Source organism: Miniopterus natalensis, chromosome 11 (assembly GCF_054644295.1).
Source record: "Miniopterus natalensis isolate mMinNat1 chromosome 11, mMinNat1.hap1, whole genome shotgun sequence".
NCBI lineage: Eukaryota > Metazoa > Chordata > Mammalia > Chiroptera > Miniopteridae > Miniopterus > Miniopterus natalensis.
This window is the reverse complement of record NC_142091.1, coordinates 58,194,484-58,219,957: the sequence shown is the minus strand read 5'-3', so window position 1 is coordinate 58,219,957 and position 25,474 is coordinate 58,194,484. Positions and strand designations below refer to the sequence as shown.

The 25,474-nt window shown below is 41.8% G+C and overlaps 1 protein-coding gene across 2 annotated transcripts in view; it reads left to right on the top strand.

The window, feature by feature from the left end:
• The window catches only part of MPPED2 (metallophosphoesterase domain containing 2), a 163,886-nt gene that overhangs the window by 27,136 nt on the left and 111,276 nt on the right, over positions 1–25,474 (top strand). The window lies entirely within an intron of this gene.

Genomic DNA, 25,474 nt, shown 5'->3' with positions numbered 1-25,474 from the left:
CACACTTGCCAATATAAGGGGATAGCCAGGATGTCACCGTTTCCCTCCCTAGACTGGAAGCTCTGCCAGGGCAAGGCTGCTGTTGGTTGATCTCGAATCCTCTACAATGTCCATGGGCCCAGGAATCAGATACATCTTCTACAAATCAATAAACAGTCTCTTGTATGTGTTTCCTCTGTCGTTTGTCCTCACCATAAATTATCTCTGAGCTTAAAATCTCCCCATCCTCTTTGAAAAGTCATCTCTGCTGTTTTTATGCTCACCCAGGCACTAGTCATTGCCAACATCATCTGCCTCATGTCCGTCCTTGCAGTTTGCTGAGAATGCCCTGCCCACTCCTCTCATTCACCCACATCAGAAGGATGGCTGCTCTCATAGTTTGGCATTAAGTGATTAAGGCCTCCTTTGTGATTCTACAGCCCTCTAACACCTTTACGGGGAAATGAGAACCTCTAAAATATTTGAATAAGGGGGAAAGAGTTGTTCGACTTGATGGGAGTCTAGGAAACCATCTACAGGATCGAAGGAAATGAGCAAGATGTCTGGGAAGTCTGGGGGAAGTTGGGTGTCACTGAAAATGTTTCAGTCAAATAAGTATTTGCTGGAAGTAGTATGGGAGGCAGGGATCGTGGCTGTTTTGCTTATTGTTTTATCCCCAGGACATAGCATAGTATCTGCTACAATAAATAAATAGTTACTGATGAAGAAATGAAGAAATGAATGTCTTTTTGGATCTGATGGTCAGAATCATGTAGAACTGTAAACCATCTAGTCTTTACCTGCTAGGGGTGTTTTGCCTATTTAGGGAGACAATCAATTGAGCCTGAATTAAGTAATATTTGATAAAATAATTGTGTGCATTATTATTAATAGGATATCAAGGTGTATTTTTGTATACTTGTGTGCTGGTGTTCACTGTGAGGGAAATGCATGTAGAGAATTTTGCAACCCAGAGAGGTTGAGTCACCTTGTTACCGAGAAGATGATGGGGAGACCTCAGTTCTTGTCTTCTTGAAGGAAAGATTTCAATCAAGAGACAAAGTGTAGAAAAGAAAGCAAGAATTTATTGGCTGCAGTCTAAGTTCCTTATACTTGGGACAGTGAAACAAGGAAGAGCATAGAAGCAGCAACAGGAGAGCCTCGGCTGGGCTGCTTTGGCTCACTGAGAAGTCAGAGAGGGAAGGCGGCCTTGGAGACAGGTTCGGGGGTTAAGCCCTGGACGAGCTGCTGCTGCCCATTGCTCCCCTGGTTGCAAGTCTCATGGGGCCCCCTTGGAGGGGAGAAGGAAATGCCACTGGTGTGCTCCCCTGGGGGGATGGGGGGAGAGCGCCCTGGAACGTGCATTTTCAGGGGTTTTAAAGGCTGGGCGTTTAGGGGTGGATCAATAGAATATTCGTCAGCTTTATGCTGATGTACCAAAATGAGGTTTATTCTCTTAACTTCATTTGTCCTTGGGTGTGGTTGGCAAATGACACTATTTGGATTTCTGTTATCTGTCTCCCTGAGTAGGGTGATTTAAGCTATTTCCCCTCTGGCTGGGGAGGAGGAATGCAAACCATTTACCCTTAAGTGCCCTTGGTTTGGGGAAGATAGGATTTACTAGGTGGCTGCAATCTGTCTCAGTTTCCCTATTCTGCTTGTCCTGGAATTTTCCTAGCTTCATACGATACTATAACAACCTGATGAAGGTCATAAAAGACAACTGGTTTGCAGTACAATGTGTGTCGCTTTTTGACCCTTACTGAGCGTAAAGTGCTTAAGGAACTTATACTTTGGGACAGATAATAAGGCCTAACTGGAGAAACGAGGGAGAATTTCTTCCAGCACATGTCTGAAATAAGACTTTTTTCGGGTATCTGACTTAATTCTGTTAAATTACTTTCCAATTTTATTTCCTGACTTTTCTCTGTAGACATACCCCAAGGTAGTCAGAGAGTCTTCAGGGCTGATTCTTGTCCCAAACATGAAAGGAGGTAGGCTGCGTGTAGAAGGCACCCTGCGATGGAAAGCGGTACAAATGAAACAGGAGCAGCTATTTTCTGCCCTGGAGGATCACACCTTGCTTTCATTTCATAATATTTCCTCCTGTTCTGACCACTCTTGCATCCCTTGCTTCCTCTCAGGTCTGGCAGTTGCTTCTGGACCCCAGGGCTCTAGAAACCACTGCCATTTTCTACTCAGAGACTACGCACACTTGGACAGCAGTTGCATTTTTGCTGGGATGTGGGTGTTGAGAAGTGTGCAACCATATGCCGTGGGCTTGGGTAATGGCTCACATTCCAAACAAGTGAAATGGTTCCTGGCCCAGTGCTTGCGCTGTGTGGAAACGAGCAAACCTATACTATGCTTCTAGACCTTTTTTATTCGGAGACATAAAGATAGTAGGTTGGATACTTCAACATAAATTTTACAGAATTCAATTTGAGTAGTTTTGAGACCTGATTATAGCTGAATATCAAAGACAGGGTAACTTCAAAGGCATCTCTATTTGTGAGAAGTTCTAAGAGGTTACTATTTGAAAACCGTGTCTCTGACTAAAAAGAAGTGATGTTATTGTCCAGAAAATTGCTTTTGTTATCCATCATTCGTGTTGGCATCACTTGGTTGCAGTGTGTCATCTTCATTAAGATTTAGAGACCCTCGGGCCACAAGTCACTCCACAAGGAGCATTTCCGGCCACATGCGATTTTCCTCGTGGAAAATGCTTGATGAAAGGTGTGAGTTATCACATTAAACTTCTTTATTGTTAAAACTGCATCTGGACCCAAGTTGGCTTTGGCCATGATCCTTTGCCTGGAGTGCGGCGGTTCTAGCTATCAGTAAGCCTCTAGCCAAATGCCTAGGATGTTGGTGCAATGGCTGCCAGCTGGGCATTGCTTCAGTTGCTGATTATGAGCCAGAAGTAACTGTTAGATCTTTAAAAACTGAGCATCACAGAAAGTAGGAGAATTTTTCCAACTCTGCTTTTCTGGGAAGTTTAGAGATGGCATTGGGCAGCAACTTTCACTGTTGAACTGCGTAATAGAAAAATTATCTCATGAAAGCCCTACTTTTGGTAATGATTGAAATTAGTAGTTCTGGAATGCTCAAGATGCCAACTTATTAGGCAGAGTTCATAAAATATGCATTGTGAGGAGCCGAGCTAATGAATAGATTGGTTGTAGCAATTTCACTGTGGAAATTCTACATTTCTGTTGTCTCTATACAGAAACGTGTGTGTACACAGGCACACTTACCCACAGATAAATGAAGATTTGAAATTAAACATAGATGCAAGTGCTTACTGAGCACTTTCTTATGACCAGTGAAAAAACAAATAAAACATTGCACATTGTTTACATGTGAGTTGAGCACCTCAGCTAACATTACACACAGTTGACCTTGTTTTCTATTAAGGGCACCAAGAAGCCACATTATTAAGCATTTTGGGTCAACCTGGCCTCCAACGTTAACATCATTTTTTCTTTCTGTAGTGATGAAAATGTCTTCAGCCAGATTGTTTTCTTTTTGTTCCACACTGGGTAGGGGGGAGCATGCTGTTTGCATGACTATGGATCTGCTCTATAAATAAGCAGATTCAGTCTTTTTGTTTTTAAATGTAATCAGCAAGATTGCATTTGCATGGCTTGTAAGTGAATCACATAAGTGAAATTACATTGCCTGCATCTCATTTGCTATCATAAAATGTTATGGGATGCAGGCTGTTTTTCTCCAACTAAAGTGTTTTGAGTTAGTGTTAGGGGGCTTGCTTTCATTTTCCTTTGTGACCAAATGTGTTGCATTCTACAGAGCTAGGGCGCATATTTTCACTTACGTTAGTTGCTGGAGAAATCGTCGTTCGCATTCTCTAGAATGAGCTAAGCTATTGGTTCAGTAGGGGGTAAATGGGAGTTTTAAGACTATCTCATGTCGTGTAGCAAGTGATTGCTAATCACTTTCTGCAGTTTGTGACAACTGCTTACGGAGAGTAAATGCCAGTCACTGTAGGTTGGAAGTATAAAGCAATCTGACAATTTTCAGGCAGTTGGCTACAGAAAATGGTTCACATAAAACAAAACCAAAAACTTCAGTTAGTCACTATTTTTTTTTTTAGTGAGCAATATAAAAATACCTATCTTAATTGGCTCTTTAAAAGATATCCTGGAGGTAGATGCCTTAAAAGTCATTTTGAGATTCCCCTGCTTCTTTCTTTGAAAATAAATAATTTAACACAATAGTAATCGCAGACTTCAGAAGTCAGTAATTTCAGTGACAAATGAGGATGCCCTGTTTCACAGATCACCTCCCCCCTCCACTGAGGTTTTCTTAATTCATGAATTTTTAAGATGGAAGTCGAGGGAAAGGTATGAGCTCTTAGATAACCTATAACGTGCGGTTATCCGCAAAGCCTCTGTTTATTAACTACATTATTGATAAAATCCCACAAGGCAGCAGGCAGCTAGAGTGCTGATTATGCCCTTTGGTAAATGTGAAGACTGTTTTCAGAGAGAAAAAGCTTGTCAGAGTGATACACCAAAGCCAAGGAGCTTCATAACCAATGGTGAGCTTTGGTTATTTTGAAAGGCATTCGTAGACATAAGTGGGAAGAATTATATGGGATGAATGCGAAATTAAAATATGAGAGGGTAGTTTTTTTCTATCAAAAGGGAAGACTTAAGGATACAAAACCCAAGAGAAAAACTAACATTCCTGAACAGCTTTAGTTGTCTTTTCAATAAGACTTTGAAGGAGATTTGCAGTTTTGTTATATTACTTGAAAAGTGTATCCAGGAAAAATATTTCATATATAAGGAGAGGACTGAGTATAATTTCTTTTAAATTAGTAAACTTTTAATTGAAGCATGGCATACATACAGAGACGTGTACAAATTAACTGCATTTGACTAACTGAGCATTCACAAAAGGAACATATGTGTGTAGTTTTAAAGATCATCTGTTTTAGTCTGCAAAAGTCATAGGATTTTAATATTATTGCAATCTGCAATAAACTTTTATTAATAAAAATCATGGAGACCTTTGTTACTATTGCTGTGTGGTTTACGGAGAAGATAATTGTCTGTGTTGGGATCCCAGTGGCCTCCCTAGGAGTCCTCTGCAGCTGCATGTTGCAGCGTTTAGAGTTGCATATGTGACTACTGTGACTTTTATTTAAACTGGTCTCCAAGGCATACTTTTCATTTGTAGTCACTCAAGATTTTCTGAAAGCTCCTCTCTGTGATTTGATAATTCTCTGGATAATATTTCCAAATTGATGACCTTCTTGAGTTAAGATATATTTTTTTTTAGTCTAGCTTTAGAGATATCTTTATTTTCTATTCCATTCATCACCATTTTCTCATTGGAAAAATTAACCATGCCTATCCCACTTCAAATGAGCAGCTGCACTTTGAAACCAGATCCTTCTCTCGGCTGTAATTGTCCAAATGAGAAGGACCAGGTTTGCTCACTGTTTGAAAAGAATTGGTTATGACTGTAAAGCATTTTTATGCTTTCCATTTTTTTTCCCTCTTCCCATTTTGGTGTGTTCCCAGCTAGGAAAAATGAAGAAGAAAGAAAGAAAACAGGAAGGAGGGAGGGAGGAAAGAGGGAAGGGAATGAGAAAGAAAGAAGGGAGAAGCAGCTGACAATGTGCCTGTAAGAAAGGCAGCTCTTACCTGGGAAGAGCTTAACTCTGGCTTTGGAGGAAAGAGAAAGGTCAAGTTCAGCGTGAGAAAGACTGTCGGGCTTGAAGTGTGTAAACTACTGACCCAGATTTTTTGTTTCTTTTCAATAAATTTACCAGAGTAAAGAAATAATGTGTGCGTGTGTGGGTGCGCGCACTGCTTGGTGTTCCTGCAGTGCCTGCGATGCTGAGAATAGTTCTGAAACCATTTCTTTAGGAGTTGTCTTTGGAGCCAGTTTATGGGAGCAATGCTCCATTTTCCAGCTGCAGGATTCATTCTCGCTCACATTCTTGCCCGAGGAATACAGTCCATTAGTGAGTTCTCACCTGTGACTTTCTTACTCTGGCTACAGGGCTCTTTAGACTCACAGGCTGTAACTCATTTGGTTGGACCCCCCCCATAGTCGGTGCCATTCAGAATTCTTATATACTTAGTAGTACATCAGCTTTTTACTTGACTACAAAGGTATTGGACTAGCTACTAGAAAGCTGATCCAAACGGTCCTACATAAATGGGAAATAAGGTCTGTCAGCTTAGAGGCTGAAATAATTGCACATTCCGTTTTTTAGATGACCAAGATGACTGATAGAGATGTTTACTGATTGGTTACCTAACAAGTAGCCTTTATTGAATTCCTGCCAGGTAAGCAAACTGCTTGAGTCTGGGACTGTTTAACAAATTGAAATGATAATCTCTTAAATTTATTATGAAAGAGAAGTTTCAATGTAATGACCGTTAATGACCTCCTTCAGCTTTGACACAAAATTTGTCGTAGCCGAGAGTATAAAACTAACCTTTATTATTTTGATTATTTTCGACTCTGATTTTTCCCCCTTATTTTATTGTCTTAGCCTTGGTTAAACATTTCTTTTGGGGAACCCCTTTTCTATCTACCTTAGGGCATCTTCAGCCCTCTGGACTGCAGGGCATACAGCCAAAGTTAGAGCTAGGAAACCAGGTAAAAAGAGCCAGGTCAGTCAGAACAAGGAAAAATCCACAGAGATAATAATAATAATAATAATAATAATAATACAATAATAATGATGTGGCTACAATCTATTGAGTGCCTACTACGGATACAGCTAAGTGCTAACTGCCTTAGTACGTTATCTTATTTAATTCTCACCATAACTTAATTCTCACCATAACTTAATTCTCACCATATCTTATTTAATTCTCACCTAATTCTCAGAAGTAATTAGTCCCATTTTGCAGATAAGAAAACAAAGGCTAGAAGAGGCCTCCCAGTGTGACTCGGGTTTCACAGTTAGTTAGTGAAGCACGAGTTTGTCATGCTAGTCTGTCAAGGAGACAGTGACAAACTCATGGATTAAAGATTTGGACTTTGTTTTCTTTTCCCTTCCAAAACTATGCTCACGATAAAACCATGTGGATCTGAAGTCATGAAGAAGCATGAAGTAAATACAATCCAGATACACAAACATGCTTTTGGAATCATCCCACTGATTGAGGGAGGCCCTGTAGAAGAGCATGACCAAGGAGGACTTTCTTACTTTAGAATATGGAGAAATGCATTATTAGGAGGCTGGGGGATCCATGGAGAAAAGCACATTGAATTGAGAATCAAGTGGTATAGGCCTCAGTTCCCTAGTCTGTAAAATGGAACTAATAGTGGTTAGAGCAGATGGTCTCCAAGGATCCTTGCATTTCAAGCATTCTAAGATTTTAAGGCAAAGTTACTCACAGTTCCTTGTATTAGTTCTAGGACTTTCCAAGGCCACTGGGATTGGTGATAATTCAGTGGAGTTACACCTGGAAACATCACACTCATAGGTCATGGAATTCCACAGGGAGCACTCAAGACTCTTAACCCATTCAGCTAAATACTCAAAACTGAGTGTAAAAATTTAAGAAAGAAGAGATTTTCTCTACCTTGAAGTGCATTTGGAGGCCTGTGGAAGAAAGAGATTTCCTCAAAGAACACAATATGGAAGTGTGAAATCAAGATGTGGAGACAGGAATGAAGAAATTGAGAGTCCAGAGAAGCGTGAAAGGATTTCTTTCTTCTCTAGTTCATAGACATATTCATCTAAGAATATGCCAGTGGCCTGAGAGACTAGGGCCCGGGAGCCTCTAGTTTCAGAATTGCCACCGACTCGCGTTTTGATGTTGAACAAGTCTGTCAATATCTGAGACTTGTTTTCTTATCTGGAAGATGTAAAGTAGGTCCCCCAAACTGCTTTCTGGTACTAAAAACCTGCGAATCAGTATATCGGTTGATGTCACTAAAGCAAGAGAGTGACAATAATGAGGTGGTGTTTGGAGTGACAGGGTTCCCAAGTCGTGGATGAATGACCAATTCAGAGGACCCGGACTGAGGCGGTTCCTATGGGGAGGAAGCAGGAAAATCTAATCTCAAAAAAAATAACGTGCAGTTGAGTGAGACCAGTTTGTCCTCTGAGATGAGTTAAATAGGTGACGCTAATTCTCCTGTCATACACAGTGGCACCTAGGAAATGGTGGAAGAGACCAGCCTCCCAGCCCATCATTCCTGTGGAGTCCCAGAGACTGTCTGCACTTGCGGCTAACGTGAGCTGCGGGCCTCAAAGGGACGGTAGGAGCTGTGTGCCAGGGAGCCAGCGTCAGGGAGGCCAGCGTGTGGTGCAGGCCTAAGCACAGGCGAGTGTGGGGGCTCTTCTAACCCAAAGGAGGGGTGGCAACAGGTGGCAGACCTCTAGTGAATATTCTTGAGTTCGGGGCAGAAATTTAAAAATCGGAGCCTTGCCTTAAAGGAACAGGGCAAAAGCCAGTTGATTGCAGGGCCTGGAACGGTAGGAGGTTATAAAGGCTTAGCGCAGGAAGAGAGCGGAGCCCATTTACAAGAACTGACGGGAGAAGGCAAAGCGGAGGGAGATGTCAGAATGGCTTGTCCCTGAGCCGCTTGAAACAAGGGTTAGGGTATTTGAATGCCGTCTATGGTCAGAGTACGGTCAGTTCAGACGCCTGACCTGGGACTGAGCTGAGTGGTGGCCATGAAGCTGCTGTGGCTCCGGGTTGGGGATGGACATGGGGACAGAAAACCCTGCTCTGCAGTTGTTGGGAAATTCACAAAGTGCCCAGAGGACCCACTGTTGGGCCAATTGCCCCAAGACAAGACAAAAAGACTAGGAAGGGTGTGCTTTCCTCCCTAGTTCTTAGTTTGCTTAATACGGTTAAAAAAATAAAACAGGAGAAGCAGTAGTCCTCAATTTCTTAATCTCGAGGTCCTTGACTTTATGATTATTTGCACTCACGAATCATCGGTGCAATCTGACTCCTGACAGCTTCCCTCTTGCAGTATAAACTTTTGTTGTTAACAATCCTGAAATCCTTACAATGGAAGACATACCTGCTCTGTGCCAGAGATGGTGCTTGGAGGTGTGGGTGTCATATTTAATACTCAAAGAAACCTCTGACTTGGCTGTTTGTCCTTCCTTTCTGGGGCTTGAATGAGAATTCAAGCCCAGCTTTTCTTGCGACACGGCCCATTCTGTCCCACTGGGCCCCCCTAACTTTAAGCTTGAAGTAGGAACCACTGTCCTATTTCTCAGTACTGTTTTTAACAGGAGCAGTGAAGGTGGTTAAAATTCCAGCTACTGTGCCTAGAGTTTCACAAATGCCTTCTCTGTGCGGAAACTTCCACTGCTTAAAACAAAAATCCTTGTTTGTTTGTTTTAACTGTGGGAAATGCAAGTGTAATTCACAAGTTGTTTCTTGAGACCACACCACTGTCCCCAACTTGAAAGTCCTGGCACTGCATTTTGGATTTTGAGACGATGGTCATGCTCAAGCATGAAGGTAGTGAGTGAGCGTGATGATCGTATGCTCTGAATTCAGTGTTACGTCCTGTGACTATAAGCAAGGTCCGCATGGTTTTTTTCCTGCAGAGCCTTTGCCCTCTGCCTCCCCCCAGCCCCTGCCCTTTTTTTTCCCTCTTGGAAAATATTTTACTCATTTTTATAGTTATTAAATTGAGATATAAGTGACATGTAATATTGTATTCATTTTGGGTGATAACCTAATGATTTGATATATGTATGTATTGCAAAATGATCACCACAATCAGTTTAGTTAATATCCATCAACACACAGTTGCAAATTTTTTTTCTTGTGATGAGAACTTTAAACATCTTTTTTTTCCCTGAAAGAAAATATAACAAACATGATACGTGATTTTTAAAGTAGGTTTTATAGTGCAGTCTGCAGCGGCAAATGGTGTTGAGTGGTGATGGAACAGTGATTTTTGGAAATGGACCGTGGAGGGGAAGAGAAAAGCAGATTCATCTGTGGCCCGTGTTTGCACTGGAGGGCAGGCTCCCAGGGGGAGGTGTTTGTGCTCTTCCCTCTTCTCGCTGTGGGTGGCCAGGACGGTGGAGAACACTATTTTATTTATCTTAGAGGAGTGGCTGTAATTGTGCCCAGAACTACTGGCATTTGGGGTTCACACATCACTGAACTCCTGGTCTGTTGGCATTTGGAGAGTAGGACCCACGGTGTTTCTCACTTAATGGTGAGAAGTTATGTAGCTAGTTCCCAGAATGGCCCAGTTCATGACCACAGGCAGGCCCCGCTGTTACAGCGGTGTGTCTAGAAATCTTGTCTGGGCTTGACAGCTTAAAAGCCTTTTGGGGGAGTTCGGCAAAGGGAAATGGTTAAGAAAATTATGACAACACTAACTCATGAAATATCCTGCACCCAGTGAAAACCTTTATAAAGAGTCTGCAGTAACATTGAAAATGCTGACGTTATAATGGTATAAGTGGAGCAAAAAAAAAAAAAAATCCCAGAATGTAACATTTTGAGTGCAGAATGATCCCAATTATGTCTTAAAAATGCGTAACGGAAAGACAGAATGGAAAGATACCAAAATGTTAGTGTGTCTGTTTCTGGGGTTCAGCTTTCTTTGCTTTTTATGCACATGTTCTTAATTTTGTTAACTTTAGTAAGCATATGTTTTATAATTAGAAGGGGGAAAAGCTCTTTTTTTCACAGTAAAATAATAATTTCTCATATTTTGGGCAAACTCACCTTTGTAGGCCAGGGAAATTGGCTTGTCCTTTGTGACTCTGGTCTCTCAGGTGACTCTTATTTGACTGAATTAACACATTACTTTGTGTAAAATAACAGCTCTTTGACACGAGTACTTAGGTGACCTAGAAGACTTGACAGTTTTAATAGCACCCGGTGAATAATAATTTTGAGAGACGGAGCTGAATTATAAATTACGAAATGGTATGTTCTCTCCCCGTTAGAGCACAGAGTGCTTTATTATCGGTATATGAGAGAGTGTTGGAACACTTCATTACGGAGAGGAGTCAGGTTTTGCTACGTAGTGAAACTAGGGCAATCCTGAGACATTCTGCAGAGATAGAAATAACTACAAAACTATCATAATGATGATAATGATTGGTCCTTTACACTATGGCCTGTGCATTCTCATTACTTTGTCCCAATATCTCTGGGAGGTAAGTACTGAGAAAACTGAAGCCTGCGGTTCAGTAAATTGCTCTCATTCCAGAAGTTTTCAGTTTATAATATTAGGGATTTGAGTCCATGCTGTTTGTGTTGAGACCTTACTATGTCCATAAAGTTTTCTGGGGATTCTAGTAAACTTCATGCAGGAATTTATATGCAGCATCTGTTTTTCTGTGAAATGAACTAAGAGGTGGAAGCAAATGATATTTGGACCAGGAAGAACACCTGTCAAAAATAGCACTTTATAGTTTTCAGAGCGTTTTCTGTTGGACCGTATCGACCTGGGCAAAACTGGAATTTCAAAAGTTTATTAGGTTATTTAAAAGTAGTACCTAATATTTGAAATCTTCAGATCTGGAGAAAACTTACATTTCTTCAATTGAACCTTGGATTTGTGTAGGAGAAAAGTATTGGACTGGGAGTCAATATAATAGTGACTCAGCCGGGACTCAGACAGACCCCCTTTTGTAACTGAGGCTTCATCATTTGTAGTATTGCTGACCTTGGGGAAATTATTTAACCTCATAAACCTGGTATGTCTCATCTGTAAAATGGGATTAATAATATCCCCTTACAGAGTTCGAGCAAGCAATAGATGAGGTCACGTTCATAAAGTGGTTGGGGCAGTGCCAGATGCATGGTAAATAGTGTTCACTGGGCACCATTATTTTTATTGCTCGAGTTGCGAAGTGTAGAGCCGGGACCCAGTTCTGTTCGTAACATTGGCCATGAGCAAGTCACTCCACCCATCTGGATCATAGATTCCAATGGGAATAATAACACTGTCCTTGTTACATAGAGGTGAGAATGAAATCCGACTATTTATGAAGCGGCTTTTTGGAAAAGTATGAAGGGTTGTACCAGTGTACAAGTGAAAAATGAAGAGAACAGTAGGCAGATCAGAAAGGGCGAAGTAGTTGACCTGAGTTAAGTTGTTACTGGAACTTTCCCACAGGAATCCAGTTTGCCGAGAACAAGTTGAGTGAGTTATACTCAATCTCTTGTGAAAAAAATGCTCTAACCCAGAAACCCAGCAGCGCTATGGACAGATTCACCGGATTTGTGCTGTCTCATCGAGAAAGGACCGGCCGGACCCGAACCCTGGGGGAGGTCTTACTGCATCTTTTCCCGGGGGAGGGCTGTGTCTTTCCTATTAGGGAACCCCCCTGACAGGCCTGGCTGAGGTTCCCCTGTCCACAGAGGAGTGAGGAGGAACAAAAGAGCCCATTTCTTCAGCCCGGCAAGGTGGGGAAGCACCAAGCACAGATGTGTGTGAACTTGTCCATACCTCCTAGGCCACGAGCTTATAGAAATTATCTGTGTCCTCAGTTGCAGCAAGCGCTCAGCAAAGTTATACTTTGGCAAACTCACATCAAAATTCCTGGCTATTCTCACATCCTCTCTGCCGGATGTGGTGGGACACTGCCCTGCCATGGATCCTGTAGCAAACATTTTTAAAAAATTGTTGACAATATTACAGATGTCCCCCATATCTCCCCCCCCCCCCCAAGAGTCAGGACAAAGAAGGAGAATTTTACTCTAGTTCTGCTGCACTTACTGAAATGGGTTCATATTCTCACCAATTTTTTTCTGGTACTGTGCATGCTACAACATGGGTGGGAAAGACAATAATTTCTTTGGAATCAGAAGCTGATTTGTAGTTGGGGGTTATAAATTTTCTCAGGCCACCACTCACCCTAGATTCTGAGGAATCCCATTGTCTGAACAGAACAGCGCCAGCCCCGATGTAATCTGTCAGCCAGTACTGCTTTCCTACAGTGGGCACTGGGAGGCTTTGCCTATTAAAACATCCTGTCTTTAGCACTGCCTTGAAAGCAAACCTGAAGGCTTGAGCGGGGCTACAATCTTTTTATTATTATTATTATTATTATTATCATCATCATCATCATCATCATCATCATCATCATTGCATTGTTTTTAAAAGCAATTAATACAGGAATGCAAGGGGTTTATTTCTAACTTAATATGCCTCATTGGCCACCCCTCCCTAAGAGATGATTTAAAAACAGGCAGTGAGCCAGAGAATTTTCAAGGCTAACTTTCTCACGTGGAAGAGAAAAATTATTGCCATGCCCTTTAGCTAAGTACACTCACTTCAGCCTTTATGGGCGGCGGTCACGTGCGCGCCTCTTCACGGGGAAGGAGCTGAAACAATCACACCGAGGGCCTCCTGAGACGGGGGCGGTGGGATCTGCCAGTAGGGCACAGGGAGTGCCTGTAAGGGTTTTTTTGTGTTTTTTTAAGGAGAGGCTTTTTGAGGAAGCTTTCTCCCTGCCAAAAAACTAAAGTGGTCTAACCTCCCTTTCATCTTATCCATCATTGCCCCAGCAGAAAGAGCTAGGTGACCTGCCTGGGTCTCAGCAGACCTGCCGGGTGCCACAATAAGCAGTTTTGCAGGATGCACACTCCAGACGACGGGCCTCTACAGTTCAGTGTTCAAATGGGTGTATGCAGGGGTGAAAAGGAGCAGACAGAACTATGCAAACATGGTGCTTTCTAGTAAGTTTTTAGCAACTGTTGACAGAGAACTGAGAATTACCTGAAGTTTATTCCCTTTATCCCAAAGTATCCAGGGAAGCCACTGATTTGCAATAGGATAGGGTAATTTGATATGTGAACCATTATGAGACCAATAAAAGAATGTAGAAATGACATATAACCAGGCAATGAAAGAAATTGGATCTGGCCAGAATAAGAACCAGGGTATAATTGCATTTGTTGGATTTATGTGTTATTTTCTTGGGTGCATAGGAGGGAGGGAGGGAGGGGGCGGAGAGAGAGAGAGAGGGAGAGAAATATTACGTAAGCTGTTAAAGTATGTTGAATAAAAGTTTGGTCTCAGTAAATCGTGGTCTGTACCTTAGGCTCAACCATTCCTGGCTAGTACTTTTTATAAAGTTTGGAATAAAATAACCACTTGTTCCTGATGGCTACCTGGACTGGGTGAGTAGTAATAACTATAGTCGTGATGATTTCGTGTCTGGATTTCATGAAAACTTGATACCTGGATGACATATTCCTACTTGGCTCTAGCAATCCTTATGCAACTGTGAAGTAGAGAGGTACAAACTTCAACAACTGTAGGAAAGTCCAGGCCACCTTATAAATGCAGGAAATTACCTCCTTGTCAATTTGGCACTCTGACTCACCTTCCTCACCTCATACCTCTCTTTATTTTAAAAAAAATACTGTTCCTTTTATGTCAAATGACGTCACCTTAGCTGTTTGCTTGGTGAACTCCTACTACCTCTTTAAGGCCCAGATAAAATATACCTACTTTGTGAAAACCTCCCATCCCCAACTAGAACTAATTCCTTTTATCAATATTCTCATAAAAGCATCTCAATAGCTATGGCTAACCTTTATTTAGCACTTAATGTGCACCAGTTATTTAAATAACTCTAAGCCATAGTTATTCAATCTTTGCATCAACTTTCTGAGGCAACCTCTGTTATCACCCCCAGTCTACAGGTGAGATGACTAAGACTTAGAGAAGTTTAGTAACTTGTCCAGGGTCTCCAAGCTAGGCAGAGGCAGAGCCATGGTCCAAACCCAGGTGGTGGTGATGCTGCAGGTGACATAGATGAACCCCTCTCATCTTGTAAAAGAATAATTTTTTAAAATCTCGACTCTCATACGATATAAAATGTACTCTTTTCAAAAATTTTATTTAACCCATTACTAAATGAGGAAGACATTTGTTGTAACAGGTTGGTAGGAAAAACTTCGAATTGATGTGGAAGAAAAGAATGTTGAAATGAGCTTACCAATGAATGAAAACTGGAGAGGGAGTCAACTGAAACTCCACTCGACAGAATTCATTTGCATCTATAGATAAGAATTATTCACTTTGCTTTTACTTATCTATAAGTTACAAAGTTGTAAGCTAAGCCCAAAGGATAAAATCTACGTCCCTGTGGGACCAGAGAACACCCAGAGGTTTCAAAAAGGATGCTCATTCCAAAGCCTTAATTTTCCCCCCAAACCTCTGAGAAACACAATTGCATAGCAAAAGCAAAAAAATCATGGTTTAGACAGGCTCCAAATCCAAAGTCCCAAGCTTATTAGGTAACTCTAAGCAAAATTTGAAGAATACAAAAAAAAAAGCACACACACATGCAACATACAAAGATATTGAGAAGATTAAATGTAATAATGCAGGAAAAGCCCCTGACACATAGTAGGTGCTGCTAATTGTCAGGTATTGTTATTAGTAATAAAATGTCCAACATACACTGTTGCTTAATAAAAGTTTGTTGAATGACAGAATCAGGAGTGGACAGACTTTCTCCTATAAAGGTCCAGACAGCAAACATTTTAGGCTTTGCAGGCTGTATGGATGGAGTCCCTCACAGCTTTGAACTTCTGCTGCTCTAGCTCAAAAGCAGACAGAGACAATATTTAGATGAATGTGGCTGTGGTTTCTTTCTAAGCTTTCTTTCTGAAAGCATGCATTGAACCCATTTTGCCTATGGGCTAGTGTGCTGACCGCTGCACTAAATGGTTAAGGTGGCTAATGCAAAAGCATGAGGTGAAGAACTAATTTACAGTCATACTTACTGGTAGACCTGTTCAGTGTCATTCAACAGGGAAGCCTGGGCAGAGTTTGGCCGGTGCTGATCAGACGTCGTAGCTGGGTAAAAGGTATTTCCCATTGTTATCGTTCAAAGTAAATCGACCACTGGAGTTGCGTTCAGACTTAGCAGTGATTCTCTTTTCAATCACATACCTGCTGGTGATCACCCGCAACTCACCAGCCACGCCTGTACCTTGGATAGACCAACCCTGCGGTAATCACGGATGAATGCAAATCGTGAAATACTCGACCAAGGTAACAGGTGTTCATTCCCAGAGGGGAAAGGAAGTAGTTCGCCACGGGTCCTTCTGTTGTGTGGGAACCGTGTAACTTCTGTGGTTGAATAGGGGGCTAGCTATTTCAGCAAGGGGTAAAGATGCTGGGTAAAATGGTTCTCTTTATTACCATGGAACACTCTCCAGAGTAGCATATATTGAGTCTGAAAACTATTGCACTGGGTTAATTCTGCAAGGTCATTAGATGTTGGCATCACAGTAAGTGCCCTTACACATAAGCATGTGTCTTGAAATGCATTTACGTGATATCCCATAGGTGGCTAAAAATGGTCTTTTTGCTTTAGGCATGACTGATTTTTTGAAAGTAAGTCAATCAACTCAACCCGAAGTTGGAAAAAAACTACAGACCATAAAAATCTAACTGAACGGCCATACGCTTTAAAGAAAGCCCATTAGCTATGCAAATATGACGTTACCTGCACTTCTGATAAAGCACAATTAGCGAAACAGTGAATTCCATTAACAGCTATTTGTGAGACATTAAGCCTTGGAAAACTTGGCTTTGATGAGTTGGAAAGGTGGAGAAAGAAAGTAGAATTCACTCTCCTTTGACCTAGTTTTAATACAAAAACAAACAAACAAACAACTTGTTTAATTAGACAGAACACGTCCTCATGAATGCTTCCTTTCAACACTTAAAATACTAAAGCTTGTGTTTTTGATGCCCTTTAAGGTTCTTTCTACCGGACTGAGCCAGATGAAGACATGTTTTCAGGTGGACCAGTTTAAAAACCCCACATTTGTTCTTGAATATGTAATTGTAATTATTGACTAAAAAACTGTGTGCCTGGTTTTAGGACAGAATCACAGAATCTGCTCTTGCATCTGGGTGTGTTGTGTAAGAGGAGATGGTATAGCTGGTAGAAGACAAAGCCTACTATCCCTCCGCCTTTGCCAAATTGCTTAATCTTCCCGAGTCTCAGTATCCTCATCTGTAAAATGGGCCAAGGACAGGGCCCACCTACAGTTAAGATTAAATGAAAACAACCCTCGAAGACGCATCACACAGTCCTGTTGAAAACGGCTGCTATTATCAGCCAAAAAATTCTATATCAGTATCTGATGTCTTAGTCAATTTGGACTGCTATAACAAGTACTGTAGACTGGCTGGCTTAAACAACAAACATTTATTTTTCACAGTTCTGGAGGCTGGGAGGTTTATGATCAAGGTGCCAGGCAATTTGGTTCCTGGTGAGATCCCCCTTCTTTGCTTGTTAGATGGCCACCTTCCTGCTCTGACCTCATATGGCCCAGACAGAGATCATCTTTCTTGTGCCTCTTTTATAAGGCCACTAATCCCATTTATAAGGGCTTGACCCTCATGATCTAATTACCCCCCAAAGGCTCCCCCTCCAAATGCTATCACTTTGGGCATTTGGGCTTCAACATAGGAATTTTAGGGGAAGACACAAACATTCAGTCCATAGCACCAGATCATTGATAAAAGTGGGGACAGGATGGATCTCCAGAACACGTAATGGTGCAGGGTCTTGTTTGTTTTAGACTGCTTCTCCAGTCCTCATCTATAGTACACTCTTGATAGTTTCTGTTTATAATACCATCACTGGGTTTCTACTGCCTTTCTTTATGTCTTCTCATTTCTGTGTTCGTTTTGGTGGGGTTTGGCTTTATCATCAGAAGCCTAGATTTTTGTAGTTAATTTCGATCCAGCGTCCTTCCCTTTAGTGCCCTCTCACCACCCCCCCCCCTCGCGTCCTGCATGGAGCCACAGTGGTTTTCCTAAAAGCCAGCTTTTAGGGGGCTTCAGGGGAGGATGCTTTTCACGGCCTCCAAGGCTGCTTCAGGCCTCACAGCCTGGCTTTCTGTGGCCTGGCTCCAGTCCCACCAGCTTTTCAAACCTTCCACTGCTCGCTGGCACGGTGACTCTGCTCCAGCCACGCTGCTTTACTCACCATCCCTAAAAGCGCTGAGTGCTTCCCTACCCCTGCTGCTGTTGCCAGAACAGCTCCTCTTTTCTGCCTGATTTTCCAAGCCCAGTGCTTGTTTAAATCCCAATTCAAGTTCTAGCTTCAGGCCACTCTCATGCCTCTTCTTTCTGAGCTTAAGATCCTTGGTGCCAGGCATTTGAAATGGACACACTACCTTGTGTTCTGCGCCCACAGTAATGTCCCCTGTTCTTTCCAGCCCTCAAATTAATGCCAGGCATTTCTCCTCTACCCCACAGCACCTTGCACCTCCTTTATTATAACACATTGCATGTTGTTTCAAAGTCACCTGCTTACACATCCCAAGGACCATCTCAGACTTGGCTATAGCTGTCTTCCTAGCACCTAGCACTATCTGTGGGCCATAGAAGGTGCTTAATAAGTGCTTGTGAAATGACTGAATGACTGAGCAGAAACCAGGTGTACCAGTGAGCATTTGTTGAGTAATGAATTGATGAATGGACTGCAGAATCCTTGAAGGAACCAGCCTTGTTGCTCCTTTGTCCTTCCAGAGCCTACAGTGGCACCTGGCACACAAGTAGGTGCGTAAGAAATGGTTGTTGACTGACTGACTGACAGACTGTATGGAATAGCGCAGTACAGTGTCACATGGCTTCTTTTCTCAAATGCAAGGCCAGCACTCAGATATGTAAGCCGATTAACTGGATTGCTAGGCTAAAAGAGTGGAAACATTTAGCCCTGGACAGAACATCTCCAGTGGGATTTTCATGAGCCAACAGTGTGCCATCTGAGAGGCTTCTGTGGCTCACAGTAGCCAGCGTGATAGACACCAAAATACCTCGAATGGAACTAGTAGTACAAGGACCATGAATTCCTATCCTCTGCAGCGCTCAAAGAATTAAATTGTTACCACTTAATATTCATCCAGTGTCAGCACTGTACTTTTGTACTGGGAAAAAATAGACGAGAGACACTCGGCGCAGTGGGTTTTGTTAGCTGTAATTAGTTGGTGATAGAACAGTGTTGATACAGCAGTTCAGCAGTTAAAGGAGAGCGGTGCCCTTGGTACACATGTGACTGTGTTTATGCATCTGGTTCTGTTACGCTTGCTGACTGTGTCCCAGCACCGTTTCTGTTCCGGGGCAGGAGGACTAAGCTAGGAGAGTTTCACCAGCTCTTGGTTCCAGAAGAAAGACAACAGCCCCATTTCTGAAGCAACTAGTTAAATCACATATTTTTTCCTTTTTGTTTTATTGTGGTAACTGGAATTCTGGCTTCTTTGTTCTTACACTAGATATACCTGGAGGCTTTATCCATAGTCCGAAATTGCAGCCCCACATCTTTTTATACAGATCCTCGCTAATTCTGATTGTAATTGGATGGATCTGGTCTGCATTTATATTTGCATTGTCTGGAACACAAAATTGTAAGAGAAAGAACATGTTTTAAGCTATGTAGGAGACGGAATTGTTTCTAAAGTCTTGTACAAATTAATAGTGTCATAGAAACCCTGCAGCTAATCACTTGGGGATCATATGGTTCTGCTCCACTTTTCATACTTGAGGAATAGGCTAGAAGAGGGGAAGTGACTTGCCCAGGGTCACATAGCTAATCAATAACCAGTGTAGTAAGAGCGCAGGAAGCCCCTGGACTCTGCAAGCAGGGCTCTTTTAATGAGGCTTTTCTGTTAACCAAAGTAGTTTCTCTGAAGACACCTGCGTTTGGAAACACGATCAGGCTGCACATGTGACATCCTTGAGCATGAGGAACACTTTTTGTTTTGATCAGTATTCAAAAAATCAAATTGTATGCTGCTCACTCCCTCAGCAGAGGCTTGAAGAGACTCCATTTGACTTTGAGGGATCAATTCACTGAGCACTGACACTTAGATTTTTTTGACAGTGAATTCCAATCATTTTGAGCAGTTTCTCTAGATATGAACGGCTGCAGGAGTTTAGGCGATTGATTTGCTGGCATTTTATAACTTTTATCATTTTCATTCTCCGAGTGCAGGCATATTTTTAGCTTCCAAAATTAAGTGGGAGGGAAAGGAAGGGAAATGGAAGTTAAAAAACCTGAGTTCTAGCTCTTTAGAGTGGACAAAAATTAAACAGAGTTTTAACAGTTACGTATTTACTTTAATGTGTAGTTGAAAAATGCAACCAGCATATGTCCATTCATGACTTCATGATGCTATTATTTAGGGCAAAACTTAAAAAAATGTGCAAAAACTCTTGACGCAACAAAAATTAAATAATCATATACGCGAGTAAAGCAAAAACCATGAAGAGGATATTCAAAGACATGAAACGCAGGATTAGATAATCCCTAAACTCCCTTCCAGTCTAAAAATTCTGTGATTTTACTAATTTAAGCCTGGTATTTATCTATTCATTGTTTTGCTGGTGAGTTTTGCATATCTTTGTCAAACAGTACATCTAGGGTGGATGGTGTAACATCACAAACAATTTTAGCTTTCATGCCATCTAAAGTTTCTGGGTAAAAATGAATGCTTTAATGTCACACCGGGAAACTTTTTAGAGATAAAGCCAGTGGAATGCAGAAGCGCAACATCAAGATTTTCAAGTGGAAGGGGGATGGTGAATACCTTCAGGTCCCTTTAAAATGCTTTGTAAGGGTTATAGTCTGTTCTGACACTGAATTATTAGGCTAATTGTGCACACAAGGCTTTTACTGCTCACATGGCCTAAGAAAAGAAACCCATGTTGTAACAAACCACATGATAATAGCTTTTCTGAAGATCTAGCAATGGAACTTGCAACGCTGTATGAATTTGTTATTGGAAAAAATAACACATATGGCCAGGAGAAGATTCCATAGTGGAAGCAATAATATTATCTTACTGTTTTTTTATGGGTAAAAAACTCTAATGTGCCAAGACTGAATAAATGAGAATGGTTTATTTGTTTGAATATGCAGTGAGGTATGTAAACATTTGACAATCGAGTTTCAAGAGCAAGATTTGCGGCTTGGCACAAAACCTGGAGATTTAATGAGAAAATGGCTTGAGATAACAGCTCAGGCCTCTAGGAAAGTCCACCCATGTGTCCAGCACTGTTGGCTCTCTGTCGCCGGTACTAGATTTGTCTTTGATAAACAGCTCACTGGTCCACGAATTCATGTGGCCTGTGAATTCTGACCAATTGGCCACATTGGGGCTCCGACCAATTGGCTTGTACCTGGGAGATCACCAGGATTCTGAGGCCACGTAAGATCCAGTGACACCAAGGACAAGCTGAGGAAACTGAGGCTTCTCAACTTGAGTAGAGAAGCTTCCAGGGGATTATTGTACGTGTCCTCAAATATTTGAAGGACTATCAAATGGAAAAGGAACTGAATTCTTATTCTGTTATTTCAGAACTAGGGTTAAGAGGGAAGTGACAGAAGGAAATAAATGTGTTTACTGACTGTGTTTTATGTACCCAGTACTGTGCTAGGTGGTGTGTATGTGATCTTTAATCCTCACAAAGACCCTGTGTGTGTGGTGGTTGTTATCTCCTTGTAATAGGAGAGATGGAGCTCGGAGAAACTAAAGGATACTACCAGTAATAGTAGCAAAAAATACTAATTAGTGAAAAAATCCTTAACATTTACTATCTGCTGTGTGTCAGACACTGTTCTGCACGCTTTGAATACTTTATTCCCTTTCATCCTCAGAGCAGTCTTATGAGATAGGTACTATTTTTGTACCCATTTTGTTGATGAGGAAACCAAGGCAGGGGCGTTAAGCACCGTGCTTGGTGTCACACTGTCAGTAACCGTGGAGGGGGAGTCGGAGCCAGACAGCCTGGCCGTGTAGCTGAACGTGCTTTACCCTCACGTCACTCTGCCCCTCTGCTTTCTGAGCACGTGCTGCGTGCCAGACCCAGGGCTCGGCAATTTATATCCTCACAGCAACTTAGCGGATTAGGCATTATTATTCCCATCCTACAAATGAGAAAAAAATGAAGACCGAAAGAATGAAATAACTTGTCCAAAGCGAATAACTCAGCCAAAGTTGTTACTCAGCCTTCAGGCTCTGGGCCAGGTCCCTTTGGACCGTGTTCAGCTTTCTCAGAGGTGCAGACTCTGGATCCAAAAGTTTCTAGCAAGGAGAGCTATCGAAAACCAGAATGGGCTGCCCTGGGGGAGGGGAAGGGGTGCAGGAGCTCCCCTTCTCTGGAAACCTAGGAGAGAAAATTGATGTCAGTTAGGCAGGGCGGGGGAGGGGATTCAGCTTTGTATAGAGCACTGAACCCAGTGCCCCCTCAGGTTTTGTCCAGCTCCGGGGTTTTACGATGCCGTGTTTCCTTCTCATCTTCCCATGTCATCTTGTTTTCCCCTGGGTGTGCTCAGATGTACGTGCAAATCTCATTCTGATATTTGAATCTGGCTCTAGGGGTTAGATGGCCTTGGTAAGAGACTCACTTGCTGGGATGTTTGACATGATGCCTTGGGGGAAACGGCAGGTCATCCGAGAAGTCTGCAGCATAAACAGTAAGCAGGAAGGTTGTTAACTAAGGGGGACGTGGAGCGGGGGGGTCTTCACCCGGCGTGAACAGGTAGATGTTGCCATGGCAGTCAGGCTACCCTTCCACATGCTTTTAGAGTGAAAACGTTAGTCTGTCTTGACTTTTCAAAGTGTTTACCAAATGCCCAATTTGGAAATAGTAGCTTCCCTAGGGTTGTCTCAACTTTAATTATATTCACTGTGACTTGCCTACTCTACTAGATGTCTTATTTTTGGCTCTGACTGTCTTTGGGTGGAAATGTCTTCCTATGACCCCCAGGTGACATTTGTCATGTCATCCTGCAGCGGGGCTCTGACATGCTGCGCTGTCTTGTCTTCTCGTACTTAGTACTGTGGGTAACAAAGGGTGTTGGTGTTTCTGGGTCAGGGGATGTGTATAAATTCTGCATTTGGGTTTTTATGCCTCCCCCTTCCCAGATCCTCTACCTTAAACTAATCCTCAGTATCTCTCCCAAATGCCTGCACATCAAGTTGGCGGTGGTGATGGGTGGACCGTCTGTCTCTGCCATTGTTTTGTGTATTTCTGACTCCTTATTTTATTTCCGCTCATCGATAAGAAGACACATTTTCTCCCTATTTTCTGTCTCTTGTTTTTCCATTCCTTGGCCTTTATATCATGTTCATTCTGTTCGACATTTAATAGTTTCTTTGGAAGAGGTGGTAGGGTGGGGAAGGAAGTTACAGCCATTTAAAAATTGACTGGTGTTCCAATAGTCTTGGAAAGTTATTGCCCTATATAGAGCTAAGATGGGAAACAAATTACATACTGTATGACGATTGGCTTCTTTAAATTGAGTAGATTCATAGAACCGGGCCTATTCACAGTGAAGGGTTTATATCTGTGCTATTTTCTGTTTAATAAATTCAAAGTGATGACTATGATGTCCCTTTGATGAATCTGGTTGGGCTAGTAAAGGATTTCAATGCAGTGCTTGTGCCTGTAGCTTAGCTGAGTTACTGAAAGGAAGAAATGGGGCTTATTATTATTAGGATGAAAAGTGGAAAATAAAGGCATATGTAATATTGAATTTATTCATATATTTAAAGTCCAGTGGTTAGTTTATTTAATATCCATTCAGATGTGGGTGGATGAAGTATAAATGTGCATAATCCCATTCTAGTGAGCATCTTAACTTTAGGCCTAGGAATAGAATACTATCGCTTTCTTTCAGAGGGTGACGTAGTCTGCCCCAGCAGGGAACAATCCAATCATTCCTTCTCTGAGTAAACCACTTTTAGAAGACGGGAGATAGTGATAAGATTAGAACCACTGAGACTGATTGGAATAGAGTCACCGTAATAGAAAAGAAGATACCAAACTTTTTCACATGTTTAAAAAAAATCAACACTGGATATAATCAGGAGGGTTTCCAGGTTACTCATGAGATCTCAGTGGATTAGTGAGTTTTCTCCATGGTAACAGCATTAGTAATTTCCAACCTTTACAGGGAAAATTATTAGTTGTTTGCAGAAGGCAAACTCTCCTTTTTGGGTTTCCAGTTAGATCCACTGTGTTAACCAGTTCACAGTCCCTCCCTCTCTCCTTCCTCCTTTCCGTCTTCTTCAAGCTCTTTTCTTTCCTATTTTCCTTCTTCTTTGTCAAAGATAAAATTAAATTAAAAGGTTAGCTATGAAGGACATGCAAGACCAACCAGGTTGCATATGGATGTCTTTATTCCCCTCACTACAATTGCACTGTTAAAACTAATTGTTTCTTTTTAAAAAGTGGGAAAAGGAAAGAAAAATTAAACCAAGCCTGTAGAGGCAAGATGCATAGGGAATCTTAACGTTGTGCTTTGTGTGTGTTCTCTGCTGCATGTTAACTGTCGGGCGGGGCTGTGATATGAAATATTGCTTCTTACTTAACGTTTCACACGGTAATCTCTGCACTGCATGTTTGCTTCTCTCCTGACCTTCTCTTTGCAGTTGTAACTGCTTCTCTTCACCCGTGATCCAAAACAAGTGCCCGTTCGTACAGAGAAATTAAAGGAAGCTGTCAGCATAGAGTTAATATAGTTAAAGCATCCTTGACTCTGCTACCAACCCCTTAAATAATTAAAACTGTACGCTTGAAGAGTCAGATTTGCATTTCTTTACCAAGTTTATTTGGCACACTTTGTTACACTCAATTAAATGAGAATGTTCTGTTTCATTTTCTTTGCTTCGGGTTGATCCCTTTGCCTTTTGATTCTTATGCCCTAGTGTAATTTCACAGTGCTTAGGTCTCTAAAACTATACATATATTAATGCATATGTGCATCTATAGACACTCATTAAAAGGCTTACTGTTTGTATTGAATAGGATTTTGCCCAGGGCATTCCAAGTAACCTCAGGTGTGACTGGGACTGCAGATAATTCATTGTGGTAAAGAAGGAGCTTGACAAAGTATTTTAACGTCCAATGTTTTTTTTTAAAGCTCTGTTATTTTGACGTCACCTTCCCTCCCCACAATTTGGTTTGAGAATCTCTTAGCAGAGACAGGAAGATACAGGTGTTAAATGGCTCTGGGAAGAATACTAAGTATTGGTACAATCTAATATGTCTCTCCACATCTCAGCTGGCAGAGCACGTGCCGTGCTCTTTGTAAATTAGCTCATTGCTTGACTTGTGCATGTTTAAGAGGGAATAAATTAGTTATTCATTTCCTAATGAGTAGTGGGATCAATTGGAGCATGATGAGAGACAAAATAACATAATTTTGCTTCCCCAGTTGGGGTTCAATATCCCTAAACTTCAGCCTTAATCACTCTCTGTTTCCTGCATTATTTCCGTCTCTGCGTGTAAGCTATCCTTTTTAATTTTCGTACCAGGTAAGTAAGACTTTTTGAGTTTGCCCAGGTGGGTGACGCTGTCACTTGGTGCCCCAAAGCGTCCCTCGTTACAAGGGTCCCTTCTGCTTTTGCATCGGTTTGTCTGGGCGCGTTCAAGCATAGCGATCGATATGTATGTGCGATGACAATTACGAGGGTTCTAATATATTTAACTGTTATGGGATCTGTTATGT